The sequence below is a fragment of the Rutidosis leptorrhynchoides genome, chromosome 6, assembly GCF_046630445.1.
Source record: "Rutidosis leptorrhynchoides isolate AG116_Rl617_1_P2 chromosome 6, CSIRO_AGI_Rlap_v1, whole genome shotgun sequence".
Taxonomy (NCBI): domain Eukaryota; kingdom Viridiplantae; phylum Streptophyta; class Magnoliopsida; order Asterales; family Asteraceae; genus Rutidosis; species Rutidosis leptorrhynchoides.
The window spans coordinates 430,466,156-430,491,891 of record NC_092338.1 but is presented as its reverse complement, the minus strand read 5'-3'; the positions used below and the strand labels follow the sequence as shown (position 1 = coordinate 430,491,891).

The 25,736-nt window shown below is 35.4% G+C and overlaps 1 pseudogene; it reads right to left on the bottom strand.

The window, feature by feature from the left end:
- Window positions 1–389: 389 nt before the first annotated feature.
- LOC139855253 (pentatricopeptide repeat-containing protein At4g31070, mitochondrial-like) lies at window positions 390–8,389 on the bottom strand (annotated as a pseudogene).
- Between the last annotated feature and the right edge of the window lie 17,347 nt (window positions 8,390–25,736).

The window sequence follows — 25,736 nt, the reverse complement described above, 5'->3', positions numbered from 1 at the left end:
TTACTCCGTATTTTTTTATTATTTTTTTTTTTGTGGGGGAAGGGGGTTTAACTTGTAAGGTCCTATTTAATTTTTTTTATTTTTTGAGTAAACTACACAACAAGTCCTTATTATGTTATAGAACAAGTTTATTCATTTGACTTATGCTTGAACTACACATATAGTCCTCGTGTTTCCTAATGATGTTATGTTGAACCCATAAATATGTCATAAATACCTTCTATAATATTTGGTCCAGAAGCATTTCACGTCAAGCCAATCCGAGCTGACCCATTTCAACGTGTATATTTATTACTCATTTTTTACTTGAAATCAGTCACCTAACCCACCCATTTGGCACATGTAACAAACATCATTAATCTAACATCTAACCTCAATACATCAGTGGACTATCTTTCAAGTCTACTGTACCCATAATTCTTTTTCAATCCACTTATTTTCATATCCTTCTGTATACCTTCCACGTTCAACCATTTTCCACATTCAGCATAAATCATACTCAACAACGTACGCTTAGCCGCATTACGAGGTTCCGATTCAACAAACCAACTTAACAAACTTTCCACATAATCCAATCTTCCATGAATCTTGCAAGCAGACACTAATGAACTCATAATCTTAGGACTAGGTTTCATAGGCATTGTTCTCAACACATCAATACCTAATTCAATCTTCCCTGCCTTTCCAAGAAGATCAATATAACAAGCGTAGTGCTCCAAATTTACTACTTCACTTTCACTTTTAACAGCTTCAGAAAATAATCTGCACCCTTCTTCAATTAATCCAGAATGGTTACACGCTGATAACACAGAAAGAAATGTGATCGAATCATACTTTATACCTTTTTCTTTCATCTCACTAAACAGTTTTAAGGCTTCTTCACCACAACCATGTACACCATATGCATTAATAAGTGCACTCCAAGAGATACAATCTGGTGTAGACATTTCTCGAAAAACTTTATGTGAATCTTTAAGCGATCCACATTTTGAGTACATATTACAAAGAGAGTTTGTTATGGATATATCATAATCTAAACCCGACTTAACCACATAGCCATGTACTAAACTTCCAAGGGCTAATGATTGTCTATTGGTACAAGCATTAAGTATTGCTAATATCGTTACATTGTTTGGCTTAATCCCATCTTTTCTCATTTGATTCAACAGTACTATTGACTTATTTGCAGTTTGTTTAAGCTGAGAGTATCCTGTTATTATTGTACTCCAGAGTACAACATCTTTCTGCGTTGACTTTTCAAACAGTATTTCTGCATGAGGTAATGAATCTGTGTGCTTTGAATATAAATGAACTAAAGATGATATTACACGTATATCTGAATTCAACCCATAACGAAAAGCATACGCGTGAATTTCCTTGCCAAGACTAACTGTACCTAATTCGACACATGTTGGAGGTTTTATTGAAATTTCGTGTAGGATAAAATAATCGACATAAATCACTGAATCGTGGTATCACTTTCCGAAAATAATTATTCGACCCTTATTGTCTGGGTTACACGAATATCATTTTGGGATAAGACAGAGATTAGTTCTTGTTATTGGCAGTAAACAAGAAGTCTTTTGCATAAGAGTATTAAGGTGTTTTTCGTATATCTATTCTCATAAATGATAGTCCTTATTTATAGGCACCCAAAAACAAGTATTATTCCACGATGGAGATGTTTCACTAACTAATTTCGTTTTCAAATCTAAACAAATCCTTTACATAAAGTTGTTTGTTTTATTTCCAACAACCAAATCAAGGAAATCGTTTTCAAATCTAAAACAAATCCTTTACATAAAGTTGTTTGTTTTATTTCCAACAACCAAATCAAGAAAATCGTTTTCAAATCTAAAACAAATCATTTACATAAAGTTGTTTGTTTTATTTCCAACAACCAAATCTAGGAAATCGTTTTCAAATCTAAAACAAATCCTTTACATAAAGTTGTTTGTTTTATTTTCAACAACCAAATCTAGGAAATCGTTTTCAAATCTAAAACAAATCCTTTACATAAAGTTGTTTATTTTATTTTCACGATGGAGATGTTTCATCTAGTGCAGGAATAATACTTCCGTAATCACTCAAATTTGTGATAATGGAAAACCACTTTCGGGTCCGGGCAATCTATCACTTAATGGGTGTACACTCCGTACCTCCTAACCCATTTACAAGTGTAGATTAAATCCCTCAATTATACTAAATTTCCAACAATCCTCCCCAATTTAGTGCAATTCGTTTAATGAGAATTAAACAAATTAAAACAAAAACTTATGCATAAATGAAAATATCTTGAAGATTGAATTTTCATCTTAGTACATTACACATTCCAAATATTCGAGAATCAGGGTGTTCTAAGAATTGAACCCTTCAACCCATTTGAATAACTGAAAATAATATACACATAAGTTTTCAAATACTCTAAAGCTATCCTGACACTTTACAAGCCATGTGTCCATATCCTTTCATGAATGTATCCAAAGCTAAAAGTCCAAGCTTTGTTGAAGCGGCAAAACTTCACATTCACATAGGTAGTTCACTTCAGTCATGCACCTGCTCTTGCACTTTTTCAAATGAACTGTTAAGAAGCTAGACTTCAACCTCACCTTCAGCAGGTCCGAGTACATACCTTACCTTGGGATGATATAAAATTTATGTACTCCAAATTTCTAAATATAAGCCTTCCGCATTGAATTCAACTTCTAATTTTCATTAGAAGGGAATTGTGTATCTTATAATTAGAAATTTATGTGGACTTTAAACCCATCCCCACAGCAGACTTGTCAACCAAGTCTCTTGCCAATCCCTTCGTCAAGTGATCAGCTAAATTCTGTTGTGACCTCACGAACACTATAGAAATCACCCCATTCATGATGAGTTCACGAATCATGCTATGTCTGACACCTAACTGTCTAGATTTTCCATTGTTACATCTGGCTATAAGCCTTTGCCAATGTCGCAGCACTATCACAATGGATAGACATGGGTGCTATAGGTTTAGGCCATAATAGTATCTCATGGATCAAGTTTCTAAGCCATTCTGCTTCTTTACCAGCAGCAGCTAAAGAAACAAACTCAGATTCCATCGTTGAGTTGGTAATACATGTCTGCTTCTTAGAAGCCCATGAAATAGCACCTCCCCCAAGCAAGAACACCCAACCACTCGTTGAAGAATGATCTTCAATATTGGTTATCCAACTCGCATCAGAATATCCTTCTATTACAGAAGGAAATCCACTGTAAGATAAACTATATGCCATAGTTTTCTTTAAATACTTCAGTACCCGCCTAATTGCTTGCCAGTGATGAGTACTAGGATTACTAGTATATCTACTCAGTTTTCCCACAGCAAAAGCAATATACGGCCTTGTACAAGTCATGGCGTACATCAAACAGCCAATCACCTGAGAATACTCAAGTTGTGATACAGCTTCACCTTGATTAGGCATAAGCTTCTCACTTGGATCAACAGGGGTACTCACAGGAGTACATTCAAAGCAATTGAACTTTTTCAATACCTTATCAATATAATGAGATTGACAAATCGAAATTCCTTTGCTTTCACGTTTGATCCTAATGCCAATGATAACGTCAACCTCCCCCATATCTTTCATGGAGAATTTTGATGACAAAAATTCTTTTGTTAAATCAACCTGACTTTGGTCAGTCCCAAAGATTAACATGTCATCAACATATAGACAAATTATAACTCCTTTACAAGAATCATCAAATTTACTATATACACATTTATCTGCTTGGTTTAATTTAAAACCACTAGATAAAACCACTTCATCAAACTTCTGATGCCATTGCTTAGGTGCTTGTTTCAAACCATATAAGGACTTCACAAGTTTGCACACCTTGCCTTCATTTCCTGGCATGACAAAGCCCTGAGGTTGGTTCATATAAACCTCCTCATCCAAATCACCATTCAAGAATGTTGTCTTCACATCCATCTAGTGAATAACCAGATTGTGAATTGTATCCAAAGCAATCAGCAGTCTAATGGTAGTGATACGTGCCACAGGAGCATAAGTATCAAAATAGTCAATTCCAGACTTTTGTCTAAAGCCTTGAATGACTAACCTCGCCTTGAACTTTTCAATAGTTCCATCCACCTTCATCTTCTTTTTGAAGATCCATTTGTAACCCAAAGGTTTGCAACCAGGAGGTAGATCAGCTAACACCCAAGTGTTATTGCCCATGATGGAATCCATCTCATCATTAATTGCCTCTTTCTAGAATGCAACATCCTGAGACCTCATTGCTTCATCATATGTTTTAGGATCATCATCAACATTGAAACAATACGAATATTGGGTAGAAACATCATCCCTGGAACCTTCAATTAAGTATAACTGAAATCAGGTCCAAATGATTTAGGTTTCCCTTTTCTTTTGCTTTTTCGAATCTCAAGTGACTGATCAACAGCCTTTTCAAAGACTTCATCATTACAATCCTTATTTATTCCATTGTTACTTGGAATCATATCCTTTGGTCTAGGTATAGATGAAAATCGATTTTCATCAAAGATTGCATCCCTTGAATCAATCATAGAATTGATTGAGACAAACTCATTAGGCTCTATTACATAGAACCTATATGCCTTGGAATGTTCAACATATCCAACAAATATGCAATCTATACCTCTTTCACCTAAACTTTTCTTCTTGGGATCAGGCAGTCTTACGACCGCCCTACAACCCCATACCCGAAGATAATTCAAGTTAGGTTTCCTTTTATTCCAAAGTTCATAAGGTGTAATCCTGTTTCTTTTGTTAGGAACTCTATTAAGCAAATAACAAGCTGTTAACATAGCTTCCCCCCAAAATCCTTCACTTAAACCCGAATAGGATAACATGGAATTAACCATTTTCTTGAGGACTCTATTCTTCCTTTCAGATATACCATTTTGTTGTGGAGTAAAAGGAGCTGTGGTCTCATGGATAATACCAACGGATTGGAAATACGATTGGTCAATGTATTCACCTCCCCTATCCGTTCTAAGTCTTTTAATCAAAGCCTTTTGTTGTAATTCTACTTCAGTTTTAAATATTTTAAATTTATCTAATGCTTCATCCTTAGTATGTAACAAATAAACATAGCAAAACCTAGAAGCATCATCAATAAAAGTTACAAAATATTTCTTGTTCCCTAAAGTAGGAGTAGCATGCAAATCATATAAATCACTATGTATTAATTCTAAAATCTCAGTATCACGATGTATATTTTGAAAAGGTTTCTTAGTGATCTTTGTCAACATACACGTTTTACATTTTTCATTGTTCATATCAAAGGCCGGTATTAATCCATCTTTAGACATATCTTGCATTCTTTTAAAGTGTACATGTCCTAGTCTAGCATGCCAAAGAATAGAATTATTTATGCTAGTAGTAGACATATAAGTAATATCAACACTTACATGTTCAATGTTTAGTCTAAACATTCCATTACTCAAATAACCAAATCCAACAAATAAACCATTTTTAGATAGAACAAACTTGTCAGATTCAATAACTTGCTTGTAACCACAATTATTCAACATACTACTTGAAACCAAATTTTTTCTAATTTGTGGTACATGCAAAACATTAAACAAAGAAACAATCTTTCCAGAACTAAAACTTAAATCCACACGACCACGTCCATGAATAGAGGCTGTTGACTCATTTCCCATATGAAGAATTGATCCATCAGTCACCGACTCGTAAGTCTTGAACCAACATCTATCCTTACATACATGAATAGTAGCTCCAGAGTCAACCCACCACGCAACATCATCATCCTGCACAAAAAAAATCTCAGATATATACGAAACATAATAATTCTCAATTGAATTATTAAATATATTCTGACCTTTCGGGGCTTGGTTGTTCGAACCATTGCCCGAACCATTTGTGCTAGATCCCTTAGCATTGTTAGTGCCAAAAATAACCTTGCAATCCCTATTCAAGTGTCCAGATTTACCACACTTCCAACAAGTCAATTTAGACTTCTTATTAGGATCAACTTTGTTATTACCTTGATGTTTACATTTTCCCTTTTTGTCATTATTACTAGTGAACTTTTTATGTTCCACCATATTGACAACAGACGTACCAGCAACTTCGTTGCTCTTTAGCTTGTCATTATCCTGCAACCTGAGGGATTCCTCAATACGCAGATGACTACCCAACTCAACAAGAGTTAACTCCTCCTTCTTATGTTTCAAAGAATGTTTAAATTCTTTTCAAGATGGAGGTAGTTTATCAATTATGCTTGAGACTTGAATAGACTCATCCATGTTCATCTTATGTTGTGTGAATTGACCAAGTATACGAATGAGCTCATTGTATTGTTCCAAGACCGGTCTAGAATCGACCATCTTGTAATTATTAAAATTACTCACAAGGAAGTTTTTACTAGAAGCATCCTCAGACATATACTTGGTTTCTAAACAGTCCCATAGTTCTTTAGTAGATTCAACATTTAGGTAAATATCAAAAAGGGAATCAGCCATACCATTGAGGATTAAACCTCTAGCGATGTAGTCATCGTTCTCCCACTTGCACCTTTTCTGAATTTGTTCAACAGTAGCATCATCACCATGATCTTCAAGAATTGGTGTGCTGAGTACGTACACCACACTCATGCTGCTCAGAAAGAAGTGCATCTTCTTTTGCCATCTCCTAAAATCAATTCCCTCAAACTTATCAAGTTTGGAGAAATTCGCCGTCATGTGTTTCATCATAGCCGCCATCGATTATAACAAATAATTACTTTCGATTGTTGGAGGTTTTATTGAAATTTTGTGTAGGATAAAATAATCGATAGCCGGATAAATCACTTAATCGTGGTATCACTTTCTGAAAGTAATTATTCGACCCTTATTGCTTGGGTTACACGAATATCACTTTGGGATAAGACAGAGATTAGTTCTTGTTATTGGCAGTAAACAAGAACTCTTTTGCATAAGAGTATTAAGATGTTTTTCGTATATCTATTCTCATAAATGATAGTCCTTATTTATAGGCGCCCAAAAACAAGTATTATTCTACGATGGAGATGTTTCACTAACTAATTTCGTTTTCAAATCTAAACAAATCCTTTACATAAAGTTGTTTGTTTTATTTCCAACAACCAAATCAAGGAAATCGTTTTCAAATCTAAAACAAATCCTTTACATAAAGTTGTTTGTTTTATTTCCAACAACCAAATCAAGGAAATCGTTTTCAAATCTAAAACAAATCCTTTACATAAAGTTGTTTGTTTTATTTCCAACAACCAAATCTAGGAAATCGTTTTCAAATCTAAAACAAATCCTTTACATAAAGTTGTTTGTTTTATTTCCAACAACCAAATCTAGGAAATCATTTTCAAATCTAAAACAAATCCTTTACATAAAGTTGTTTGTTTTATTTCCACGATGGAGATGTTTCACCTAGTGCAGGAATAATACTTCCGTAATCACTCAAATTTGTGATAATGGAAAACCACTTTCGGGTCCGGGCAATCTATCACTTAATGGGTGTACACTCCGTACCTCCTAACCCATTTACAGGTGTACATTAAATCCCTCAATTACACTAAATTTCCAACAATGCATGCAGTAAAACACTAATTAGTGTCACTCTATTTGGCTTAATATCATCCGTCTGCATTCGTCTAAAACAATCAAGTGCTATCAAATAATCATTAGTTGAAACATATCCTGCAATCATGGTAGTCCAAGAAACCTCATTTTTATCCGTCATCGCATCAAAAACACGAAATGCCATCACAGGATCCTTTGATTTCCAATACAGGTCCACAAGTGATGTTGATCGAAACACTGATTGTTTCTCAAATCTTCCATCAACTATAGAAAGAGCATGAATCATTTTCCCTATCCTTGCACACCCGTAATGGGCCCATACAGAAACAATGCTAGCAATCAACTCAGGTTTTGCCACGGACCCACTTTTATACATTTCTTTAAAGATCTCTAATGCTTCCACACAATTCCCATTTCTTACAAAACAATTTATCATTGAATTCCATGAAATGAAATCTCTTTGAGGCATTTCATCGAACACCTTAAGTGCTGATTGAACGTCACAGAATTTAGCATAAAATGAGATAACTGAATTTGAAACTACAGGTTCTGAATTAAGACCCAATTTAAGGTAATGGGAATGAAGCTGAAGTCCAAGGCCATAATGAATATGAGAAAAGGAACAAGCTTTAATGAGTGAAGGAAGAACAGAAGTGAAGGAATAGAGATGAAAATGGGGTGGTTGGTTTTTGTACAGTTGAAGAGCTTCAACATGTAATCCTGTAACATCAAATCTTTGACTCTTTTTCGAAGTTTAAAATCTGACTCTGCAATTGAAGTGGATGTAAATCTTCTAACAAAATACTTAGTCATCGTTTTTAATTAACCGTCTTGAAGATTTATCTACCAATAAACCGTGACATTATTATTAACATTACAATCGGCTGAATGTAAACGAAGTGTTGAAAACTGAGAAGTCAGTAACAATCTGGTCGTTGCGAGCATTTATTTATATTTAGATTAAGGGGGTGTTTGGGGTAGCGTTTTGAAAATTGATTTTGCGTTTTAGATAATTAAAATCAGATAATCAGAGAAGGCTAGGTATCTCAACGTTCACTTTTCTCGGCGTTTTGAGATTATCATTAAAACACAAACTTTTTTCTTTTGCTAAATTGGTATCTAAGTTTTGTGTAACTTTCATGAATGGTACCCCTGACTAACTGTCATTAAGTTTTAACTAGATAACCCTCACATGTGCCACGTATGCGAGGGTATATTCGTTTGTTTCATTATTTAAATCCATTTAAATGTACAATACGAAACAAGTTCATGTTATAATGTAAACGACGTTTGGTTTTTTCTTCTTCAACTGCAAACCCAGTTGAAGGCAAGAACAATAGTTACTAGCTTATATGAAATGCGAAACGATTTAAACGCCTTTAATTTCAACCAGATTTATGGTATGATTTCTTGTTCTTGATGTTTTCTTTAACTCCTGCTTCTACTGTTACATTGAATTCGAAACATGATTTATTGATAATTCTTTATCAAAATTTGTATATTGTTATTTTATTTGTAGTTGAATATCATGGCTGTTTACAATTAAATTACATCATGGTGGGCATTTCACTCATACTTCACGTAGGGATTATGTGAATGGTAACATATTTCGACTTAGTTGCAGGTGATACCTTTTTTTGTTAATGAGGTAACTCAAAACCTTAAACCCTAAACCCTAAACTCTAAACCGTTCGTGTTAAAAATTCAATCTAAACCCTAATTTCTAAACCCTAAACCCTAATTTCTAAACCCTAAACTCTAATTTCTAAACCCTAAACTCTAATTTCTAAACCCTAATAGCGCGAGCCTATTTACGAAAGGAAATGTGCTCCGCTGGTCATGGAAGGTTACTTGCATGAGTGCGGTCAATACATTAACAACATTCTTATCGACACTGGCAGTTGCGTCAATGTTATGTTCTTCCACTTCTTTGACGACCTGTCCTACAAAATGAAATGCAGCATAAGAGAAGTGAAGCAACAGTTTAGAGGAATCAGTGGGGACCCTGCATGGTCAAAAGGGATACTCAGAGCAGTACTATCCCTGCGGGACGATCATGACAGGGAGAGGGAGCACACGCTGGTGGTTGACTTTAAAGTGATACACGTGGAATCGGAATACGACGCTATCCTTGGACAACCGGCGTTATCACACTTCGCCATCAGCACCTGCCTTTATCAGGGCATCATAACGCTACCTACCCCATTAGGGAAAGCCACGCTCAAGTCCAAAGTAACAACAGAGGACTTTCAACTTCAACAAGTACACATACATATGTAACTAATTACTTTGAAAATTAAAACTGCAGATTACGCGCGGGCACACAAAGGCAGAATCGGCACTTGAATACTTAACCAGATGAAACGCAATAAATGCGTAACCAGTCTGCACGCTTACCACATTAAAATGAGCACAATCTTGCATAATCCGAAACATAAGATGCATATTAGAGTGCGCTTGCGCACATACTCGTGCATTCGTTGATCTGTAAAACTATTTGACTGGTATCCGCAGATCTGAAGTATTCAAGCCATGGCAAAGGCGAAGAAAGATGGGGCCAGCTCTTTAGGAGCTGGAAATGACGAGGGAGACGAAATTGTCGGTGTGGACTATGAATTCGAAGAGTACAAGGACGAGAAGTTGAGAGAGAGATCGTGGTAGTACGGTTGTGATCGGGTTGGTTATTCCTATGTTTTGTTGTTGAAATATTTGGAAGTTTTTAAGCTCACCTTGTCTTGCGCATATTTGAAGTATGTACTGATATGACAATATCCCTAAGCGCTTTACGCGCATTATTTATCTACGTTTACTTATTGTCTCCAAGTTACTGTCTGCTGAAATATTTGTACCATTATATGTAAAGTAGTTCTATAACCTGAAACGGTGCGCACAATTCGCACTCCTGCCTTTGGAGGGTTGCTTCTCCGGCACCCGTGCGGCAGAAGCTTGTTTGGCGACAAGCTAGTCTATTATAACCGGACGGTTAAGCGTCATTGGGTTGACCTAACCTACCCGCACAGAACTCGAGATTTGCAAGTCATGACTATAAACGACGGCGTTGGTCGTGCCTGACCTCAATCCTAAGTGTTGGCTCACTTGGAAGACTCCCGATGTGCATATACGGATGTTTAACTTAAGTATATATTGTGTGCACAACAATATATGTGATAAGTTAAGTGTTGACATGCCTTGAGTATAATTACGATTAAAATCAACAAGAACTTAGCCAAAAGAAATGTGTTAACAAACGATCTTACGCGCATGATCATACTATAACTACAAACAAAACCCATATACCTTGTCGTACAAATACTTAGCAACCGTCACTTGGACGAAAACACGTAAATCACAAAGGGTAGAGTCATATCTAGTGCACGTATATCGTCTATGATTAACATCGATAAAGTTTACCCATGTATAAATCACTGGCGCGCGTTCATAAACTTTAGCACATTATAACATAAACGTCATCCACAATAGGGAAAAGGCAATGAGATAAATATTTTATTTCCAAAAAAGTCATTACATACATGAAGAGAATAATAAATTACAACTGTTCGTCTAACAAGCGGTAGGCGTCAGCAGTAGGATCGTTGGACAAAGCTACCAATGAAGGAACCATGATATTCACCAGCGTCGGCGCTACTTCCTTGCTCTTTTGCGCTGCAAGGGGATCCACTTCCTTAGAAATAATAGCATCAAAATCCTTGGAAGATTGAACGTGAGGCTGAATCTTCATCCAGAAAGTGAGCTTCTCTTCCGCCTTAAAGGCAAGAATGGCATCAACAAGCAGATCACTCACATATTTGGAATCGCAGGCGCGAGCAACAAGCGAAGGAAGACCCTTCTTCAAGGTCTCGAATTGACGCACCGCCGCGTCACGATCAATCTCGCAAGTAGACAAACGAACAGCCAAATCTTTGCGCTCTTTTACCAGAGAGCTCTTTTCAGACTCAAGGGAGTTAACCTTTTCAGTTAACCCTAACCCCTCAACCTGAGAAATTAAAGACGTTTTCTCAGCGGCTAAAGCAGACGAGGAACTGGTTGCCTCTTTGCGCACCTTTTTCGACTCCTCGAGCTGTGAGTTTAGATGCACAATGCAGTCGTGCACTTGATTAGCAGTCAGTGCGCCCGGTGTAGAAGAGCCAGTGCCGTCCAAACGAGCCCTTTCGCGTCGTAGGAAAAATTGAGAACGCATCAAGTTCAACATAGTTAGTTGAACATTGAAGCGCCATCCCGACTCAGGTGATAGATGTGTAAAATAATTAGGGAGTTTGATACTCTCCAGATAGTTAGATTGGGGGGTCACTGCATCCTCCGGTATCGATAGTAAGTCGTTCATACCTTAAAACTGCAGACGAGCCTCTGCAGGCAAAAGGATAACTGATTAGTAACATAATTAGTAGCGCAATTGTCCATAACTTAAGGAAAGTGAAACTACCTTTTGCCTTCCTAGAGCGCTTGCGCTTATGCCCACTCTCAGTTGGGGCCTCAATCACCTTAGACCCCTCAGCATCCACTAGGTGAGAGTCGTCACCTGCATGACCCTCATGCGGATCAGCGCCACCAGAACCACCGACGCCAACGGAAACATCACCCTGAGTTGAAGCATCAGTGCCCAAGCCTTGTTCGCCCTCATTCTCCACCCCGGGCGTCTCGGTATAAACGCCCTCAATATCGCAAGACGCAAGGAGCCTATCTAGACGCATCTCTGCAAATTTAAAAAAGGTAAGTTAGAAGAAAGCAATGGAAAGCAGACAAGTACAAAATTTAACGCCCATCTGCCGCCTACCATTATCATCGGTATCTTTGATAACTGGCAGGGCAGGCGGGTAGGGACACATGTTAGCAATCCGCAAGACATCACTGCTATATTGGCGGATGGAGAGTTCGCGGTTATAGAAGTGCTCGAGTCTCTGCTGATCATCTGGAGAAAGGGGAGGTTTAACGTTTAATCGCGCATATGTAGCTTCCGTGTGCCATGCGCGAATATTTCTATAAGCAAGAGGGATAAAAGAATCATCAATGTAGAAGAACGAGTTCTTCCATTTCTTGCGCACCCCGGCTTTCAAGTGCTTGACAAAGTTAATCCTGTCGTTAATGGAGTACCAACTTTGTTGGTTTTTGCGGTAAGAAAACACGTTCTTAAATAAATCTAGTGATGGGGAAACTGGTAATGATGACAAATCATCTCAAAAAGGGTAACGCGACACGCACTATACGGGTGAAGCCAGCCAATACCAATGTTGAAATGGTTAAGGACCTCCGTGAAAAAAGGAGTAGAAGGATAGCGCACGTTCCCCTCCACCATGACTTGTCGATATACGGTGATCTTACCGTCAATAACGGCATATGTGCGCTGATTCGGTAGAGGCGCTACAGGGTTCGAATCAGCCAAAGGTGGGTACCAGTCCACCAAAAGCGCGATTTTGCGCGCTGTCATAACGGACCTAATAACTCCGCAATTCGGAGGCTCAGCAGTGGAAGAAGAAGACGCCATCTATTAACAAATAATTCAAAAGATTGTAAGAAAAGAAATAAACGCGCGCTAACCTGAAAAGACTAAAAGACGAGGTCGAAGTAGTAAGCCGAGAAGATTTGCACAGGATTGAAGAGCACGGATGGAGTAAAAAATGAGAGAGGTAGTTATGAGTTATTTATAGGAGATTAAAAACACGAAAGAGGTCTCAAGAGAAGTTGAAAAGGGCGGTTAAAATATGAACGGTGAAGATCAAGCCACGTGTCAAAAGCTGGAAAGAAAGAGGTACGAGGTAACCAAGGGTGGCGAAAGCAATCAAGGATCACTGTAGCAACCGACATACTCAATCACCTTCCATTTAATGCAGCAGAACAAAACATTATTCAAACGTAGATAGGGAGAAGCGAAGGCGCTTGGAAAGAAGTAGGCAGACGGTAGTCATAAGTTGAGTTCAACGCCATGCGTAGTACCTGCGCATACCATTGAACTGGGGGGGGGGACTTAATGATACGCATACCCGATCATCTCGAGTAGCGCATCAAACAGCATCGCCACAAAGATTCCAAGAACGCGCGCTTAGGCAGATATCGCTATAGTGTCAACTATGGCGCTGATCCCATACGTGCGCATTGGTGACGTGCACATGTCAGGCGATGTTGTAGCTGGTAGGGGACACCTGGCAGACAAAGGCTCAAGTTCGACAAGAACACTTTTTACTTTTGTCGGGTCAGCTTACTCAAATATGTACTATTGGCAGGCCACGATCCTTTTTACCTTATTATGTGGCGATAAAAGACAGGAAGGATTACCCTATAAATAACGGACTTGATCCACAAAACGAGGGATCTGGAATTCACTTCACAAACACATACACTACCGACAGTAGCGCATAGCGCAATTATACCCGCGCTACCGGACTTATAGCATTTCACTAGACATTCTTGATACACAGGTAACATTCTATGAACACATAAACCCTACAACCCAGCGCGAGCCATCGCTGACCGGACGACCCGCCGATGGTGGGTCTATATTTAACCACCCCCGCTGAGATCCTCATCTCGCAGGGGGTTATTCACGGTACTCCAGACCGGAGAGTTAAACCCAATTGACCCTTAAATCCCCCTTCTTCGATGTCAAGCATGGACTGAACCCGACGCGATTATTCTATGCTTGATCATTTGGCTCCATCCGTGGGACACACAAGTTAAAAGATTTTGATTTGATATTTTTTCTGTATGACCACTAACGACTTGCTTGTTTCTTTTTGATACACAGTAACAGGTGTTGAAATGACTAGCAAGCCAGAAGTACCTAAACTTGCACAAGCGTGAGCTACCTCACCCACAGGACCTAAGCCGATGACCAAAGGATCTACAGGAACCTCCGACAGTGCACCACCAAGAGGCGCCCAGATACCTCCCTTAGGTGCGCCGCATCATCTTTCAAGACCCCAGAAGCGATCAGGCCGATACCTTAAGCCTCAAACACCACAAACACGGGGTTCACCCCCCGCCTACCCAGTGCATGAAGCCACGCGCAGTAGCCCAAGTCACACTAGCAGTCCTGCCGGCCCACAAAGCGCAAGGCCTTCGCCCTCGCCGCGAAGGGATGCCTCCCCAACAACTCCCAGATCTAATGCCACTACTTTCGCATAAGGAACTTCGCCTGCAGGAAGATTCGCCTCCACTGAATCACTGGCTCGAATGCGCGAACAACGCGCTCTCAGCCAAGCCAATATGGTCTATGCTTTGATGAATGTTGCGCCAGACGACATGGTCAATGAATTTGAACAGCCCGGGAAGGTCGAACTCATGATCAAAAACCTGTACGCGAGAATGAAAGGAGTACCCGTCAAACCCTCTTTCAAAACCGCTCCTACTGGAGAAAAGTTCTCAGAGCATATACTGAATCACGTCTCGACGCACTGCCCGTGATACCGCTAACCTTAGGGTATTACGACGGATTCTCGGACCTCCGATGACTTTTTGCAGAAGTACGAGGGAATAGCGCGTAACCAGCGTTGGGCCGATGAAACAAAATGCATGGAGTTGCCTCCTCTTCTTGAAGGTGTAGCTCGGCAATGGTTCAACAACCTTCCAGCGCCCGTTATAAGCTGTTATGATGATCTTCGAACACGTTTCCTGCTCAACTTCCATAACATGCGCGCAACTCGAAGGACGCATGTCAAGTGCCATGACATCAAGCATGAACGAGGAGAATCCCTGGGACAGTTCATCGATAGGTACTGCTAAGAAGTAGCCAGAATCCCTAACTGCGCCGAATCATTGAAGGTATCCGGCTTCATACATGGAATCTGCCGGGAGCGCCACCTAGCATTGTGGCAGAGACTTCGGAAGCGCCCTCCAGAGACACTAGCTGATGTTGTGCGTAGGGTATACGAAATAGTATTAATTTTACTCCGAAATACTATTAAAACGATACAATTTTACACAAGTTATTTATTTATTTATTTATAGAGTGGATATACCAAAACCTTGCTACAACACTTATAGGCAGTGTACCTAATCGTACAGTAGTGTAGTTTTTAGTAAGTCCGGTTCGTTCCACAGGGAAAGCTAGTGAAGTTTAACGCTATATTTTTAAGTTTATATTTGTATAAATATATATATATATAAATAGTATTATTATTATTATAAAAGGGGGTTTTTACCGTTTAATCACCAGTTTGTCGATTTTAAAACTTAAGTCACAATTAAAACCTAATGCAAAATATTAAAAATAAATATATCTTTAATTTAAAGCGTAAAGTAAATGACGATAATTAAAAGTGCGATAAATTAAAGTGCGATAATTAAAAGTGCAATTAAATATGAAATAAAGGAATTATGCTTATTTAAACTTTCGTAATCATGATGTTTGGCGTGTTGAATTTAGTTTAGTCTCATGGGTTAATTGTCCTTTGTCCTAGATTATTCAATATGTCCGTCTGGTTTTTGTCCATAACAGTCCATCAGTCATAAATATAAAGTGCGAGTGTCCTCGTCAAATTACCCTTATGTCCGAAGTCAAATATTCCAACTAATTAGGGATTCGAACTGTAACAAGGTCTTAATACTTTGTTTAATGAATACACCAGGTTATCGACTGTGTGTAATCCAAGGTTTTAATACTTTGTTAACAATTACACCAATTATCCTTGAATGTAATCCACCCCTGTTTTAATGAGTCTAGTAACTATTAATTCATCCCCGTGTCCGGTCAAATGAACAATAATTTGTACTTATAAATATCCCGCCCATCGTGTCCGATTAAGCGTATATGGTTATTTATAGATACATCAAATCATAACCTTTATATTAAATTAACGAGGTATCGTTAATTAAATATAAAGCCCATTAATAGCCCATAGTCTAATTTCCACAAGTGTCGTTCTTTTGTCCAAACCCCAATTATGGTCCAAAGAACAATTACCCAATTTTAGTATTTAGCCCAACATCACGATTACTTCGGCTTAAATAAGCATAATAACGGCTTAGCTACGAGACATTAATGAAAATAATTTAAACATAACTTACATTGATTTGTTAATAGCGTAGTGTTACACGGACAGAATTTCGATTTATACACTTAAAACATTTGCTAACATAACCTTATTATTATTAAAATTAAAATTAAAATTAAAATTATAATATATATATATATACGAGTGAGATAGAGAGATATATTAAAGGTATATCAAATTCAGAAAAATGCGTTGCCTTTTATAGGCCCACACTGAAATTTGAGGCTCCGCGAGTCGCGGCCCATATGGTCTTCAAACTCCGCGAGTCGCGGAGGATTGAATTACAGCTCATCCCAGTTTGGATCTTAGTCTGCCGACATAATTTATAAATAAATATAATATATAAATAATTTTAAGAATTATTTAAGTATTATATTATATTTATGTGCATAGTTGACTTGTAATTTTAGGCCCGTTGCGTCGCGCGTTGAGAGTTGACTCTGGTCCCGGTTCCGGATTTTCGAACGTCCTTGCGTACTATTTTATATCATGTACTTTGCATTTTGTAACTTGTACTTTTGTCATTTTGAGACGTTTCTCATCAATAAATTGAACCACTTTAATTGTATCTTGTACTTTTTAGCTTTTTGGACCTTTGCATCTTCAATTCGTCGAATCAGCCTTTTATCTTCACCTTTTAATATTTAAACGAATATCACTTGTAAATAGAACAATTGCAACTAAAATCTTGTCTTTCTTGAGGAATAATGCTATGAAATATATGTTCATTTTTAGCATTATCAATATTCTCACACTTAAGCGTTGCTTGTCCTCAAGAAATATAGTCTTAAAAAAAAATACTTGAATCACTTCTTTATTCTTCACACTTTGTACATCAGTGATTTCAATACGGCGGTATGAACAATGGTAGTAACTTTAGAATCATGGTTAAAGGTGGGTGTGTCATCCATAGTTGCCTTGGGTTTAGGTCAACGACACTTGCAATCAAATAGACGATTTACTTTCGGTTTCCAAAGCAAAGTGCACATTTGAAAGGCGGTTTACAGTCCCACATGACTATGAAAATGTAGATCCTTAAGGAAATTGGATCTTTATGAAAACATTTGATCTTTTGAAAATTCAAGCTAGATTTTACCCTAGACAAGTTTTCCGGAATAACCCTTCACCGGTGTTTGCAAATTGTTTTTGTGGGTTGTGTGGGTTTCAGATTTGAAAATTTTAGCTCAAAACTTATGGTTTTGTGTTACCCACTTGCTAACCTTGTATTAGGAAAGCAACACGTCCAGTTTACTTGTTCCATATATTACCTTTTGGTAAACTACCGTCCGGTTGTAAAGGAAAGCGATGAACAAGAAACTGTTAAGGCAATGTCCCGTGACATGCTTTTGATTATGGTCTTTAACGTATCGGATGCTAGTACTATCCTTTGTCGGAGCAATAGTAAAGATCATCCTATAATTTTTCGGTCTGGCACAAGGTCCTGTCTTCGACCATGCTATGCAACCACCGTTCTTACGGTTGACACCCGATTTGGTTCAGGTGACCTAATGAATTCCAGGTGAATTCCTAGGATTTTACGTTCAATGGTAATGAACGTATTGAAAATGGGTTTTCAGAAAACAAATCGGTTTGTAATTTGATCAAAATATTTTCTCGTTCAAGCTCGAGTTTAGATATCATTGAATTCCATGAGTTTGAATTCTCAATCTTTAAGGTCAATCTCAAGGATTGAGTAATATCAGTCTTAAAAGCTAATTTTTTAATCTTTAAGGAGATTATCCTTTCTGGGGATCTGATTCATTAGTCTTATCAAGCTAATTTGCACGGTGCCCCCCATTGTACAAGATAAATCCTTCTCATGGTTAGGATAAATCTGACCACTTGGCGACCCTGTTTGATGCTGAGGTCCGTGGATTTCCTGCTGATTTTAGTGATGACTTTTCTAGATTTTTCGTCAACCTACAGCTGGTCTGGACGACAACTTCTTGACCTAAATCAAGAAACACGTGTCTTTTTCGGAAGACTTTACTTCCTTTTAATGATGGAATTGATTCATCGTGTAGATCCATCTCTTCTTTTCTTTCATCGGGTAAAACAGTTAATTATCGTCCAAAACAAAAGTATCTTCAATTATTTGTATAACAATATGTGATATATGTGACAACCCGGAAATTTCCAACCAAATTTAAACTTTAATCTTTATATGTTTCCGACACGATAAGCAATATTTGTTAAGTTAAATTTCAAGAATTTTAAACTATGTTCATACATTCATTCAACCTCGACCAAGTTCCAACGATTCGCGAACTATTAAACGAATATGATTATATATGTATATGTGTATATATATTATAACTTGAAATGTAAACAAAATATTAGATTAAATACTTTATATGATTGTATCTGTTTCAAAATGTTTATCAATGGAATTAGAAGATAAGATCAAATGATTGTATTATCAGATATATTGAATTATGATTACAAGTCTCTGTTGAAAGGCCCACGTTGATTTGAGAAATCTTTCCATTTTAACAATATTCGAAAAATGTTAAAGTGATTTATAAATAAGAACAAATTGTCAATCATTGAGAACTAGACAAAGAATAGTGGAAGATTGAATCTCATAAAGACTCGATTGATCTATTTAGTTTCAAACGTACAAAAACGTTTTCAGTTTAAAAAGAACTTTATTATTAAAACGTATATAACTTTTATAAATATCTAGAACCACTTTTGACAACTCATTACTTAACTAGTATGATAAAGATAACGATATTTATATTTTATTTTATTAAATATATATAACGATTTAAATTAATATTATATATATTTATACGCATATTATACGTACATAGTTTTATACTTTTACTATACTTAAACTTTACCTTTACTTTATTTTTACTTTACTTTAACTTTAATAATTCACTTTAATAATTCATACTTTAATAATTTACTTTAATAATTCATACTTTAATAATTCACTTTAATAATTCATACTTTAATAATTCACTTTAATAATTCAAAAATCTATTATAAATAGAATTCAATAGGTTTCATTATTTCATAGAAACTTGAAAATATTTTTCTCTAAACTCTCTCAATCGATTTACATATATATATATATTTACTCCGTATTATTTCAAGATATTATTAGTATACATAAAATATTACGACGGAGTGTTGTCCAAGTGATTTCGAAATTATTTTTCGAGTAGGATAGGATTAAGGAAATTATGGGTTATAGCTATGGAGGTGATTGAGTATGGTTCATGGGTATGCTCGTGAGGTCAATATAGTGTTTATCATTTCCGTTGCGTCTACGTACCTTTCCTACAATATTGAATCTCAATATTGATACGTGAGTACTCATAATTTAACTTTTACATACTAATAGTGTATCCCTGACTAGTGCTCGAGTATTTAGGATTATGCATGCTTGTACTTTTGATATTGCCCTTAGACAGGTTAGGTTGAATCTTGAATTAGTTACACTTGCGGTTGAGATAAGGTATAAGATATGCATGTCCTTGGAAAGCTAGCGAAAAATTAAGAACTTTTCCTTTAGATATCGAATGGTTTCGATGAACGGATTAGAAGTTATAATCAATTGAATTTTCGATATTTTTATTAAAAATGATTATTATTATTATTGTCGTTTTTATCGTCGTTCTAGTTTTATCTTATTATTATCATTATTATTATCTTTATCAATAAAAGGGATTTATCATTAAAATTGTTATTTTTTTATTATTACTATCGTTATTATCGTTAAAGTTATAATTAGTATTATTATTATTATCCAATTATTATTATTATTATTATTATTATTATTATTATTATTATTATTATTATTATTATTATTATTATTATTATTATTATTATTATTATTATTATTATTATCATTATTAATATATATATCATTATTTAAAAATGGTTATTGTTATTGTTATTATTATTATTACTATATTATCATTAAGATAATTATTAGTATTATCGTTAATAATGTTATAGTAAATATCATTATTAATATTAGTGTAATTAAAACAAATATTTGTAACACCTAATTATTTTGATTACTATTATTATCATTATTATGAACACAATATAAAAGACAATTAAAAGCTATTAAACGAAACGATTAGGAAATAATGAGTAAGAGTATCATGATGAAATTAAAATATTATAAGATATTGATTTAGATAAAATTATCGTTCTTATTATTTTTATCATTACTATTATTATTAAAAGTATCGTTAGTATTAAAACTATCATTTTAACAAAAATTATCATTTTAATAGAAATGCCATTGTTACTATAAAATATCATTATTATTATTATTATTTTAAATAGAATTATTATTTTAAAGATAATATTAAAAATTATCGTAAATATTAAAGTTATCATAATTAGAATTATCGTTTTATCATAATGTCATCCTTGTAATTATAAATATTGATATTTTTATAATAATAATTATTATTACAAAATAATACAACTTTTACTTACTATCATTATAGATATTATTTTATCAAATAAATATGTGATACAAACATATTTTATTACGTCTAATAACTAACTTTAATAATACCTATCATATTATCTTTATGATATTAAATAAACCCTATAAATTTTATTACTTAATATATATAAAAGTATATTTTATTATATAAATTTAATATAAAATTTTATTTATTAATAAATAAATTATATTATTTACTCTAATAAATCTTTTAAAAATATTTAAAAATATAAAACGACGATATTTAAACTATATATATTAATCATTTATAGATTTTTGGAAATTATTTTGAGTCAAATTTACTTTTGTTGACTTTTGCATATTAGTCTCGAGCATTAGGATTGTGGTACACTATGACTTGACCTAATTTGTTAGACAAATATTGACCAACACATAAATATATATAATTAATTTAGGTTCGTGAATTCGAGGCCAACCTTGCACTTGTTCAATGACGTTATATGTATTTTTACTACGAAATACAGTATGGTGAGTTTCATTGATCCCCTTTTACTCTTTACATTTTTGGGCTGAGAATACATGCAAATGCTTTATTAACTGTTTTACAATATTTATATGCGTGAGTTTCATTAATCCCTTTTAAATGCTTTTGCAATATATATTTTTGGGACTGAGAATACATGCACTGTTTTTATAACTGTTTTACGAAATAGACACAAGTAATTGAAACTACATTATATGGTTGAATGATCGAAATCGGATATGCCCCTTTTTATTAAGTCTGGTAATCTAAGAATTAGGGAACAGACACCCTAATTGACGCGAACTTTAAAGATAGATCTATTGAGCCTAACAAACCCCATCCAAAGTACCGGATGCTTTAGTACTTCGAAATTTATATCATGTCCGAAGGAGGATCCCGGAATGATAGGGGATATTCTTATATGTATCTAGTTAATGTCGGTTACCAGGTGTTCACCATATGAATGATTATTTTTGTCTCTATGCATGGGACGTATATTTATGAGAACTGGAAATGAAATTCTTGTGGTCTATTAAAATGATGGAAATAAATGATTGTGATAAACTAATGAACTCACCAACCTTTTGGTTGACACTTTAAAGCATGTTTATTCTCAGGTGTTAAAGAAATCTTCCGCTGTGCATTTGCTCATTTTAAAGATATTACTTGGAGTCTTTCATAGCATATTTCGAAGAACGTTGCATTCGAGTCATTGAGTTCATCAAAGATTATTATTAAATCAATTTATAGTTGGATAGTGGATATTATGAAATGGTATGCATGCCTGTCAATTTTTGATGTAAAGAAAGTGTGTCTTTTAAAAATGAATGCAATGTTTGTAAAATGTATCATATAGAGGTTAAATACCTCGCAATGTAATCAACTATTGTGAATCGTTTATAATGTATATGAACGGGTCCTTTCAGTTGGTATCAGAGCGGTGGTCTTAGCGAACCAGGTCTGCATTAGTGTGTCTAAATGATAAGTCGATTGGATGCATTAGTGAGTCTGGACTTCGACCGTGTCTGCATGTCAAAAGTTTTACTTATCATTTTGTGTCGAAAATTAACTACTTATCATCCTCAGGAAATTACCTGCTTCTCATTTTTAGTCTAAGACACGTCTTGCTGCATTGATTGCATGAATAGTGTATAGACAAAAATTCATATCTTAGCATATCTGCTAAATCATATCTTATCGTATCTGTTACTTTAAACTTTTCCTGACATATCCCGCAAAGTCCTCCGTAATCTACGAAATCTTTTGATCTATATATATATATATATATATATATATATATATATATATATATATATATATATATATATATATATATATATATATATATATATATATTCTATGTAATTAGAATACCATCCGTTAGCCAAAATCATTTCATATCGAAAAAAAAAATCCTTTATCCAATCGTACGAAATGGAATTCGTCATCAGTTCAAGTCACTCAGATTCCAAAATGGAATCCCATTCAAGCTCCGAAAGCAGTGTGACCAGAATAGATCAACCAATCAGTCATCGCCTATTCTGGATGAATTGGGGATGGGTTCGTAGCCTCCTCAATCATTGGAGACAAGAAGAAGGTGATCCCTTCCATCCACCACATTGCCCTCTTGACGAAGAACCTGAAGCACTTACCGGCGAACCTGTCCGAAACACCATTTTCTCGCTCATTTCCAGAGTATCTCGTCACGATTATATATTACATCAAATTTTAGATTTTATTTATCCGCTCGTCCGAACCGACAATCACCCCGGTGTAATAGAAGAAGTAAACGAGCTTCGCGCTCGGGTAGTGGCTTTGGAGAATATGGTGCAGAGATTACAAACGCCAGTAGCAGCATCAGCAGCATAACCAGTACCACCATCATCAACGCCAACAGTACCATTACCACCTCCAACCACAACCGCGTCATAAACCTCAACTTCACAATCTATCCCACGAGCATCAATGTCATACGCACCATAGATACCAAGGAGTACCAACAACAATAACTGACGAAGTATTAATTCATAACTTCATTGGAGAAACATTCCGCGGCGATTATGTAATCTCTAAAGTCTTAGAGATTATCTAATCTAGCCCTAACCATAAATCAGTTAAGCGAACCAAAATGATAGAAGGAAGAGTAGAAACCCTGACAAAAATGGTATGTGATTAACAAGCTAAACTTGCTTTACCAACAGCATCAACAGTACCGTCAGCGTTACCAGCATCGTCAGTACAGTCAACATCCGAATCAACAACACCGATAACATCACAAACTCCGTCAGTTCAAGAATCACTGTGGACATCATTACGAATCAATAACGTGTATATTGTATCAACGAGTTATGAAGAATTAACTCATTCCTTCTGAAGAAATTATATGTATATTATATATATATATATATATATATATATATATATATATATATATATATTGAAATAAATCTTTCCGTGCTAAGCTATTGTGTGTGAATCTTAACTACTCGGTTAATTCATATTACAAATATGCAATAATGTACGTCCTTCGGCCGCAACTTAACCAGCGTTAACTACAATCTCTGTCGCAATTCAACAAATTCCAATTCATAATAAATCAAGTATATATTTGATTTTACATTTTCATCATCGATGTACCCGAAACTTTTCAGATAACATCATTCGTACTTTACGAAATTCACAAGAATTCCACGAACCGAACATCATACATCAACAAATAGCGAAGTATTGATTCATAATTTCAATGTCATTAAAGAAATATTGCGTAAAAGTTATGTACTTTTTAAAGCCTTTAGGGATTATTCAATTCTAGTTCCAACCGTAAATCAAATGAGTTTAATTTAACATTAACTCATTAAATCTATGTTACATCCGAAGAAAATATACATATATATATATATATTTTCATAAAGACTGTAATAAAATTCTTTTGTACAAAATATTAATTGTGAATTTTTTTTAACGGGTAGGTAATACCCGAGAGATATATAAATTCACAATTAATATGTTACATTCTTCGAATCTGATTCAGCAAATCATCCATTATACTCCCTACTTTCACAAAAATATACATTCTTTTATAGAAATCAAAACAACCATACTCATTCAAAATTTAATTACATATTCTGATTTTGAAATCTCAAAATTCAACTTGAGATATGACCAAAATCGTCACTCTTAGATCCTTTCATCTTTCACAAGCTATATTTTGACTTCAAAACTGTGTTAGAACATCAAATGTATGTTAACGATTACAATCTGTGTTCAAACCCTTCGAAAATTTCTGAAGACACTTCGAATGATGAACAATCGAGATGATGATCCAACCACATGTTACCCACAGTTATATACCCAAAAAACTCTTGAAACCAAAGTAAAAGTTTAAACAACGTATTCACGTCAGATTCTTTGGCATTTATTAGCAAAAATAACTTTGCGACTCCTATTCAAAGTAGCCAGTTTTGTCACAGCTCCAGCAAGTCAACTTCGACTTTTCAGTCAGACTAACTTTATTATAACCTTGAGATATACACCATCGTTACCAGGGAACCTTTTACATTCCACCACATTATTAGCAGATGTACCAACAACTTCATTACCCTTTGACTTTAGCCTCTCCAAAAAGTCATTATAATTATTCATTGAAACCCAATCATTTACTCATTCGCATCTTGTAATGAGAATTGGCATACGGATCATTGGGAATTAGCAATCAGTATTTTGAAATCTCGCAGCATGTCTACGCCAACAGTTATATGTGTATATATAACGTCTATCTTCTGGACTTAATTTGAATGTGAAGTTTCTGAAAAACACTCCGAACTACGAATTGGTTCTCCGAAAATGGAAAAATTGCTGATGAAGCAGCAAAAACTATAAACGACTTTAAACGGTAAAAGCTAGATGATAATGATGAAGTGTGCTGGCAAAGCGCAGAAAAAGAGAAGTTTTGGAACTGGAAAACGGATTGAGCAAAGTAGGAAGGAGGCTGTGGACAAATTACAAAGATTGAACCTGACTTCAAAGGATCCAAATGATTCAGTACCTGCTGAAGTCATTAATGAATACCTTGCTCCTGACTCTAAACCCCTGCGGACAATATTCTTCATCATCCTCTGATATTAGAAATTCTAAAATATCATCATATCTTTCATTATAAATATCCTCCATATTTCTGAAGTTATTTTCTTA